This window comes from Bison bison, unplaced genomic scaffold (genome assembly GCF_000754665.1).
Source record: "Bison bison bison isolate TAMUID 2011002044 unplaced genomic scaffold, Bison_UMD1.0 scf7180017864063, whole genome shotgun sequence".
NCBI lineage: Eukaryota > Metazoa > Chordata > Mammalia > Artiodactyla > Bovidae > Bison > Bison bison.
Genome location: NW_011494635.1, coordinates 12,481,235 through 12,492,032, shown reverse-complemented (window position 1 = coordinate 12,492,032; position 10,798 = coordinate 12,481,235).

The following is a 10,798-nucleotide window of genomic DNA, read 5'->3' as shown; positions in this document are numbered from 1 at the left end:
TGCCAATATCTGCTGGATCATCAAAAAGGCAAGAGAGTTCCAGAAAAACATCTATTTCTGCTTTATTGATTATGCTAAAGCCTTTGACTGTGTGGATCACAATAAACTGTGGGAAATCCTTAAAGAGATGGGAATACTAGACCACCTGACCTGCCTCCTAAGAAATCTGTATGCAGGTCAAGAAGCAACAGTTACAACCAAACATGGAACGACAGACTGGTCCCAAATTGGGAAAGGAGTACGTCAAGGCTATATACTGTCACCCTGATTATTTAACTTATATGCAGAGTACATCATGTGAAATGCCAGGCTGGAAGAAGCACAAGCTGGAATCAAGATTGCCGGGAGAAATATCAATTACCTCAGATAGGCAGATGACACCACCCTTATGGCAGAAAGTGAAGAGGAACTAAAAAGCCTCTTGATGAAAGTGAGAGGAGAGTGAAAAAGTTGGTTTAAAGCTCAACATTCAGAAAATGAAGATCATGGCATCCGGTCTCATCACTTCATGGGAAATAGATGGGGAAACAGTGGAAACAGTGTCAGCCTTTATTTTTTTGGGCTCCAAAATCACTACAGATGGTGACTGCAGCCATGAAATTAAAAGACGCTTACTCCTTGGAAGAAAAGTTATGACCCACCTAGATAGCATATTGAAAAGCAGAGACATTACTTTGCCAACAAAGGTCCATCTAGTCAAGGCTATGGTTTTTCCAGTGGTCATGTATGGATGTGAGAGTTGGACTATAAAGAAAGCTGAGCGCTGAAGAATTGATGCTTTTGAACTGTGGTGTTGGAGAAGACTGTTGAGAGTCCCTTGGACTGCAAGGAGATCCAACCAGTCCATTCTGAAGGAGATCAGCCCTGGGATTTCTTTGGAAGGAATGATGCTAAAGCAGAAACTCCAGTACTTTGGCCACCTCATGTGAAGAGTTGACTCATTGGAAAAGACTCTGATGCTGGAAGGGTTTGGGGGCAGGAGGAAAAGGGGATGACAGAGGATGAGATGGCTGGATGGCATCACCGACTGAGTGAACTCCGGAAGTTGGTGATGGACAGGGAGGCCTGGCGTGCTGCAATTCATAGGGTTTCAAAGAGTCAGACACGACTGAGTGACTGAACTGAACTGATGCTGGGAAAGATTTAAGGTAGGAGGAGAAGGGTATGACAGAGGAGGAGATGGTTGGATGGCATCACTGACTCGATGGACATGAGTTTGAATAAGCTCCGGGAGTTAGTGATGGACAGGAATGCCTGCAGTGCTGCAGTCAATGGAGTCCCAAAGAGTTGGACATGACTGAGCGACTGAACTGAACTGAGTACAAAGGACGTGCTCAGTCACTTAGTTTGTCCAACTCTTTTTGGCCCTGTGGATTGTAGCCTGCCAGGCTCTTCTTTCCATGGAATTTTCCAGGCAAGAATACTGGAATGAGTTGCCATGTCCTACTGCAAATGATCTTCCTGACCCAGGGATCAAACCAGCATCTCTTGCATCTCTTGAAATGGAAGGAGAGTCTTTACCACCAACACCTGAGAAGCCTCAGAGCAGGCAATGCAGGTTTGGGCATCTTTCAGCTCAGGTCTGGATCCCTGCTGTGCACTGAGTGGTGGTTATGCCAGAAGGTCCTCTAGATGCTGGGAGCTGGTATCAGGGCCTGCAGGCTCAGGGGATGCCTGACAGGGGTATTGAACTTCTGTTCTGGGTTGGGTGGTCTCAGCCCAGGTCAGAGTCACGGCCTTCTCCTTGGCAGACAGTGCCTGCCTGGGGTCAGAGGTGTCAGCAAAGAGGACAAAAGGCTGGTCAGGGGATTCTGGCTGCTGCTACTCCAGGACTGGTCCAGGATGGCCAGGGCGGCCTCCCTGGTGTAGAGGGAGCAGGGATTCCTCTCCAGCCAAGAACTCCCATTCCTCCTACGTCTCCTCTGCCTGTAGCAAGGCTGGTCTGAGTGGGTCCCCTGCTGTTGGCAAGGGCTCAAGGGGGACAGTTGGGGCCTGAGGATAGCCCTCACCATCCCCTTTGGGGTTGGGGAGACTCATGGATCATCCATCTGCACCTGGGAAGCAGGCCTTCTGGAGCTGACAGGGCCCCTTGTACAGGCTGGGACATGCCTACCTCCCTGATGTACACAGCGCAATCTCCAGCCTCAGCAGCCTCAGTGGCCTCAGTGATAGAAGAGGGGTTGGGAGTCCAGCCACCACACCACTGGACCTGAAGGCTCCATGGGGAGGGTCCATTCAAAAGACCATGACAAGCTCTGGTTGGATTCTGTCCTACTCCCAAAGGGATGATCCAACCGGCTCCCCTGGGTGTGGGGCAGGGCTAACAGCGAGGCCCCAGCTTCTCCTTGTCTTGGCCGGGTGGCTGCAGAATACCTTCAGAAAATCGACATTGAACCAAGGCAATGGGATGGCGGTCCTCATCACCTGTGGTTGCCTCCTCTCCTGATGAAAACATCCAAGGGAGGTCCAGCAGCTTATCTCCCTCCATCGGGGGCTGGCATGAGGTGGCTGGGGGTTGCTCCAGGATGTGGTGCCTGAGAGCTCCTGGATGGGAGGGCTTCAGGGTCTGTGGGCCTCCAGGGCTGCCATAGTGGGGGCCTCTGGACTAGGGGGATGGCAGGAGTCCTCTCATCATGTGGGGTCATGGCTGGAGATTCTGGAGTCTTGGGGAGGCAGGAAGAAGCCCTGGAAGCTGCAGAGCTCTGGTCTTCTGGAAGCTTGGGCTGCAGAATTCACACCTAGCCCTGATTTATCATGTTAGTATGGATTTGACAAGCCATGAGCAGCAAGTCACAAGGGGCTCATATATTATTATCTATAGATAATGCATCTGGCCAAAGGCTTGGATCTGCAGTGATGGGTAGTACAGACTGTATCTCATTGGGACCTCCAGGAAAACTGGAAATAATATACCACATGTATTGCTGATCCTGTTTGTGAGGCCAGTTGTCTCGTTGTTCACACTGTCTTCACTGTTTCTGAACCCAGAGTAGGCAAGGCATGAGCTAAGAGGCTGAAAGAAGACTCGAGGAGCTGTAGGAACTGCAGACGTGTTTATTCTTTCCTGGCTGGCATGGCAGCCATAACACAGCCTCTCTCCTGGCTGACACAGCAGCCATGACATAACCATAATGTAGCCATGACATAAACATAACAGAACCTCATATAACATAACCATGAGGCTGCTCCAGTGTAGCCCCAATAGAGCGACAACCAAGGCTTTCATGGTGAAGCTCATATAGGTGTACTGCACAAAGTTGCCTGTGACCAAGCGAGTACTTTGTAACATGCATGCACAGTGCTATGAGTGATCTCAGCTGTTACAAAACCCTGCAAAGTCATTGTTTACAGAACATGGGGCAAGAGCACATGAGAGTGTGGGGCAAGAGAGCCTGACTGAGGCCATCTTGTTAATTTCCCCAAATCACCCAAATGAGAAAAAACAGAAGCCATTTATTCAGAGCCTGGTTTAGCAAGGGAGTCAGTCACCATCACTTGCATTTGTCAGGGACTCAAAGGCAGGCAGAGAGTAGGGAAGAATTACAGCCAAAAAAAGAAAGGGAAAGTTTCAGGTATGCTATAATTGGAGGTTGTTTGCATGAGGACCCTGGAGGGGTCCAGACAAGAAGATAAGCATCTTGTATGATTGGTTTGGGGAACATACTTGGCCTTTTCTAGTTGGTCCTGAGTTGGAAGCATATGTAACAGATAAGGAAGCTGGAAGTAACTGACTTATTCCTGACCCTTCTGGGATGATTGCTGTAGGGGTTTGGCTTACTAGGCTGGTTGGTACAGATTGTGGATTAAAGTTCTATTGTCATATATGGTCTGGCCATTGTCCATTTGTATATTCAGTCTCTGAGGAGACATTAGTGTCTTGCCCAAGAAAGTTCACAGTCTGGGTAAAGAAATAAGATGCACATTCAAAGACAAGACTGTTGTGGCTGAGATAAGGTGATCCATCTGAAGGCAGGCTGAAGGTCAGGTGTAGGTGGAGTGAGGGTTGGGTTGTACTCAAGAGAGGTGTTGGGCTGTGGTCAGAGCAGAGTAAGGGGGTTGGTCAAAGAAGATAGGCTAGTGATGTAAGGATGACTCAGCAATTCTGGTCTCTGACCAGCTCTAACTTAAGCTCTTCTTGCTTTCTCAATATCTCGTTTGACATTAAGAGACCTTCCCCCAACTGCTGCATTCATTTTGCAAGCAAAATTGGAAAGCTCAGCAGTGGCCACAGGACTGGAAAAGGTCAGTTTTTATTCCAATCCTAAAGAAGGGCAATGCCAAAGAATGTTCGAACTACTGCACAATTGCACTGAATTCACATGCTAGCAAAATAATGTTCAAAATTCTCCAAGCCAGGCTTCAACAGTATGTGAACTGAGAAATTCCAGATGTACAAGCTGGGTTTAGAAAAGGCAGAGGAATCAGACATCAAATTGCCAACATCTGTTGTATCATAGAAAAAGCAAGAGTATTCCAGAAGAACATCTACTTCTGTTCATTGACTAACCTTAAGTCTTTGACTGAGTGGATCACAACAACTGTAGAATATTCTTAAAGAGATGGGAATACCAGACCACCTGACCTGCCTCCTGCAAAACCTGTATTCATGTCAAGAAGCAACAGTTAGAACTGGACATGGAACAATGGACTGGTTCCAAATTGGGAAAGGAGTATGTCAAGGCTGTATATCGTTACCCTGTTTATTTAACTTATATGCAGAGTACATCATGAGAAATGTGCGCTGGATGAAACACAACCTGGACTCAAGATTGCTGGGAGAAATGTCAATAACCTCAGATACCCAGATACTGCCGCCCTTATACCATAAAGTGAAGAGGAACTATAGAGCCTCGGGCTAAAGGTGAGAGAGGAGAGTGGGAAAGCTGATTTAAAACTCACCATGGCAAATAGACAGGGAAACAATGAAAACAGTGACAGACTTTATTTTCTTGGGTTCCAGAACGACTGCAGATGGTCACTGCAGCCATGAGATTAAAAGATGCTTGCTCCTCAGAAGAAAAACTATGACAAACCTAGGCAGCCTATTAAAAAGCAGAGACATCACTTTGTCGACCAAGGTCTGTATGTATAGTCAAAGCTATGGTTTTTCCAGTAGTCATGTATGGATGTGAGAGCTGGATCATAAAGAAGGCTGAGCACTGAAGAACTGATGCTTTTGAACTGTGGTGGGTTTTTAAACATTTTTATTATTTAAAAAATTATTTGTTTTAATTGAAGGCTAATTACTTTACAATATTGTAGTGGTTTTTGCCATACATTGATAGGAATCAGCCATGGGTGTACATGTGTTTCCCATCCTGAACCCCCCTCCCACCTCCCTTCCCATTCCATCCCTCTGGGTCATCCCAGTGCACCGTCCCTGAGCATCCTGTCTCATGCATTGAACCTGGACTGGTGATCTGTTTCACATATGATTATATACCTGTTTCAATGTTATTCTCTCAAATCATCTCACCCCCACCTTCTCCCACAGAGTCCAAAAGACTGTTCTATACATCTGTGTCTCTTTTGCTGTTTCGCATATAGGGTTATCATTACCATCTTTCTAAATTCCATATATATGCATTAGTATACTGTACTGGTGTTTTTCTTTCTGACTTACTTCACTCAGTAAAATAGGCTCCAGTTTCATCCACCTCATTAGAATTGATTCAAATGAATTCTTTTTAATGGCTGAGTAATATTCCATTGTGTATATGTACCACAGCTTTCTTATCCATTTGTCTGCTGATAAACATCTAGGTTGCTTCCATGTCCTGGGTATTATAAACAGTGCTGCAATGAACATTGGGGTACATGTGTCTCTTTCAGTTCTGGTTTCCTCAGTGTGTATGCCCAGCAGTGGGATTGCTGGGTCATATGGTAGTTCTGTTTCCAGTTTTTAAAGGAATCTCCACACTGTTCTCCATAGTGGCTGTACTAGTTTGCATTCCCACCAACAGTGTAAGAGGGTTCCCTTTTCTCCATACCCTCTCCAGCATTTATTGTTTGTAGACTTTTGGATAGCAGCCATTTGGACCAGCGTGAGATGGTACCTCATGTGGTTTTGATTTGCATTTCTGTGATAAAGAGTGATATTGAGCATCTTTTCATGTGTTTGTTAGCCATCTGTATGTCTTCTTTGGAGAAATGTCTGTTTAGTTCTTTGGCCCATTTTTTGATTGAGTCGTTTATTTTTCTGGAATTGAGCTGTAGGAGTTGCCTGCATATTTTTGAGATTAATTCTGTCAGTTGCTTCATTTGTTATTATTTTCTCCCATTCTGAAGGCTGTCTTTTCACCTTGCTGATGATTTCCTTCGTTATGCAAAAGCTTTTATGTTTAATTAGGTCCCATTTGTTTATTTTTGCTTTTATTTCCATTATGCTGGGAGGTGGGTCATAGAGGATCCTGCTGTGATTTATGTCGGAGAGTGTTTTGCCTATTTTTTTCCTCTAGGAGTTTTATAGTTCCTGGTCTTATGTTTAGATCTTTAATCCATTTTGAGTTTATTTTTGTGTATGGTGTTAGAAAGTGTTCTAGTTTCATTCTTTTACAAATGGTTGACCAGTTTTCCCAGCATCACTTGTTAAAGAGATTGTCTTTTCTCCATTGCATATTCTTGCCTTCTTTGTCAAAGATAAGGTGTCCATAGGTGCGTGGATTTATCTCTGGGCTTTCTATTTTGTTCCATTGATCTATGTTTCTGTCTTTGTGCCAGTATCATACTGTCTTGATGACTGTAGCTTTGTAGTATAGCCTGAAGTCAGGCAGGTTGATTCCTCCAGTTCCATTCTTCTTTCTCAAGATTTCTATGGCTATTCGAGGTTTTTCATATTTCCATATAAATTGTGAAATTATTTGATGCCGGGAGCAGGAGTTCCTCCCGTGGCAAAGGTCATGAGGAAGGAGGCTCGGCATATGCAAAGGCAGGATTGAGCCTCAGGAGTCCCCCTGGAAATTCTCGAGCATCTACCCCCAAAACCAGAGTCTGCCTACTTTCTGCTTTGTGCTCTCACCTGCGCCTCTGACTTTATGGGGAGCTGTCCCCCACTACCTCTCTCTGAAAAAAGAGTTAACTTACAGCTCCAGTTAATAATTCCTGGGTGTGACAGTGTTTCAACCTACAAACTCCTTTGGAAGTCCTCTAGCCTGCCTGAATAGGTTTTTCCGGCCACATGTGATTGTTCAGAGCCTCCCAACTGTGAGAGGCATGAGATGTTCTAAACTGTCTAAATACAGATTCCTTTGAGCAGTTAAAAGATTGATTAGAAATTGTATTGGTGAAGGGTTTTTCACTTGTTGAGCCAATGTTTGCTGCTAAGTTTCCATATCCCTTACCTGCTGTGTCCCTGGAAGTGTATTGAATAATATAATTGGTGTAAGTAGTAGCTTTAATGTTTGTAACCTTGGACCCTTGAGTTAATTCTTTTTCTTGTTGTAGCCCACCACACCCTTGACCTATAGGAATGCAACTTTATCTAATGCTTTTGGAGGGTGGCGCCTGACTAATCACCTTTAGAGAAAAATAAGTTTTCTGAAGAAAGGGTCTTAAAATGTTAACAGGCCTCCGGGCTAGAAGATGATGCAAATCACCTAAACTTTTGCATATGATAAGTTTGCAGGAAGAAAGCCTGGCTTACTGCATGACTACCCCTTCCCCCATTATCTTCTATGCATAACTTAAGGTATAAAAATTACTTTGGAAAATAAAGTGCGGGCCTTGTTCACCGAAACTTGGTCTCCCCATGTCGTTCTTTCTCTCACCTTCTGGCTGAATTATTCAGCCTCTTTTCTCCACTAAAATTTCTCACTGAGCTATCCTTATTTAACCACTCTTTATATCTTTAATTAATGCTTAATTGGTCTATTGTTTCCTGATCACCGATGCCATCTCCCCTTTGAATTCCCTGGATCCACCGGGACTGGACCCCGGCAATTTGCTCTAGTTCTGTGAAAAATATCATTGGTAGCTTGATAGGGATTGCATTGAATCTATAGATTGCTTTGGGTAGTATACTCATTTTCACTATAATGATTCTTCCAATCCACGAACATGGTATATTTCTCCATCTATTTGTGTCCTCTTTGATTTCTTTCATCAGTGTTTTACAGTTTTATATATATAGGTGTTTTGTTTCTTTAGGTAGATTTATTCCTAAGTATTTTATTCTTTTCATTGCAATGGTTAATGGAATTGTTTCCTTGATTTCTCTTTCTGTTTTCTCATTGTTCATGTACAGGAATGCAGGGGATTTCTGTGTATTAATTTTATATCCTACAACTTTACTATATTCATTGATTAGCTCTAGTAATTTTCTGGTGGTGTCTTTAGGGTTTTCTATGTGGAGGATCATGTCATCTGCAGTGAGAGTATTACTTATTATTTTCAGACATGGAATCCTTTAATTTCTTTTTTTTTTCTCTGATGGCTGGGGCTAAAACTTCCAAAACTATGTTGAATAGTAGTGGTGAGAGTGGGCACCCTTGTCTTGTTCCTGACTTTAGGGGAAATGCTTTCAATTTTTCACCACTGAGGATAATGTTTGCTGTGGGTTTGTCATATATAGCTTTTATTATGTTGAGATATGTTCCTTTTATGCCTGCTTTCTGACGGGCTTTTTAAAGAAATCATAAATGGATGTTGAATCCATAAGGCTTTCTCTGCATCTATTGAGCTAATCATATGATTTTTATCTTTCAATTTGTTAATGTGGTGTATTACATTGATTGATTTGTGGATATTAAAGAATCCTTGCATCCTTGGGATAAAGCCCACTTGGTCATGATATATGATGTTTTTAATATGTTGTTGGATTCTGTTTGCTAGAATTTTGTTAAGGATTTTTGCATCTATGTTCATCAGTGATATTGGCCTGTAGCTTTCTTTTTTTGTGGCATCTTTGTCTGGTTTTGGTATTAGGGTGATGTTGGCCTCATAGAATGAGTTTGGAAGTGTTGAAGAAGACTTTTGAGAGTCCCTTGGATTGCAAGGAAATCAAACCAGTCAGTCATAAAGGAAATCAATCCCGAATATTCATTCATTGGAAGGGCTGATGCTGAAACTGAAGCTCCAATACTTTGGCCATCTGATATGAAGAGCTGACTCATTAGAAAAAACCCTGATGCTGGGAAAGATTGAAGACAGGAGGAGAAGGGAATGACAGAGGATGAGATGGTTGGATGGCACCATTGACTCAGTAGACATGAGTTTGAGCAAGTTCTGGGAGATGGTGAAGGACAGGGAAGTTTGAAATGCTGCAGTCGATGGGATCACAAAGAGTTGGACACGATTGAAGACTGAACAGCATGAACAAATGTCCAGACTGAGCGACTGAACAACAATAACAACCCCAACTGCACCTGGTACATTTGGGGGATAATTTTAGGTATAGTCTAGTGTTGGGGAGGAAGTGGCATGACTTTGATAACAGTGTGGCTGGGCAAAATTATACTGTGTAGTCTTTCTCTGCTGCTGCTGCTGCTGCTTCAGTCGTGTCCGACTCTGTGCAACCCCAAAGATGGCAGCCCACTAGGCTCCCCCGTCCCTGGGATTCTCCAGGCAAGAACACTGGAGTGGGTTGTCATTTCCTTCTCCAATTCATGAAAGTGAAAAGTGAAAGTGAAGTCGCTCAGTCATGTCTAACTCTTAGCGACCCCATGGACTGCAGCCTACCAGGCTCCTCCATCCATGGGATTTTCCAGGCCAGAGTACTGGAGTGGGGTGCCATTGCCTTCTCCCAGTCTTTCTCTACTGTGTGAGTAAAGCATCATCACATCTACACACAAAGATGTTTTGATAATCATGCCTTCTGGTGAATCAGAGCTGCCCTTGTGCCACTGTGTTAAGAACCCAGATGCTACGATTCTGCAAACCTCCCAGGTTGGTAGGAGTGAAGAGATGGTAGGAATGATAGGGACCTTGTTCCTGTCATTGTGTTGTTTAATGCATTTCCTTCTCCTTAAAAGATTGTTCCTCAGAAGAAAAGTTATGACAAAGCTAGACAGCCTATTAAAAAGCAGAGACATCACTTTGTTGTCCAAGGTCTGTATAGTCAATGAACACTCACATGGCACTGTGCAGGATCATGGATGGCACTGGGAAACATAGGTGAGAGAGTGGCATTTCAATTGAGATTGGATTTTCAGAAATATAAAATTTGTGAAGAGCAGACAAATGCACTTTAGGCATATGAAAAAGCATGTAGAAAAGTCTCAGCTCAGGAAAATCTTGGAATTCTGAACTTAGAGCAGAGTATGAGGATTGAAGGCATGAGTTGAAGCTAGAGAGGAAGCTGGTGGAAACACAGGGATGTAGATATCTGTGTATCTGCATTTAACTTCAAAGCTCCACATAATGAAATTTTGTCAAGTAAACTTTTAATTAAAGTATAACATACATAGAGAAAAAGGAACAGCTCATAGGTAAATAACTTGCTGAACTTTCATAAAGTAAGCACACCTATGTAGCAATTGCCCAGCTCAAGAAATATAATGTTAACACATTCTCATCCCATGGTGGCCAACTGGCCCTTCTCAATTGGCAGTCCTAGTGAGGCCCTTTGGTTATGGTCTCCTGAAGGATGGCCATCTTTCCTTTGAGTCTTCACCTGGGTTGATAACATAGTTCATGGTTGTCTCTCCCACTAGACTCGAGGCTCCCCGAGGGCAAGAGCATTGTGGTTCAGTTCATCCTTGGGTTACACTCTGCGCTTGGGCCACTCATCATGACTGACCCACTGAGCATCCAAGGTAGAAGCCACTCTTTTGACTATGAACTTGACCAATCTACATGCTTC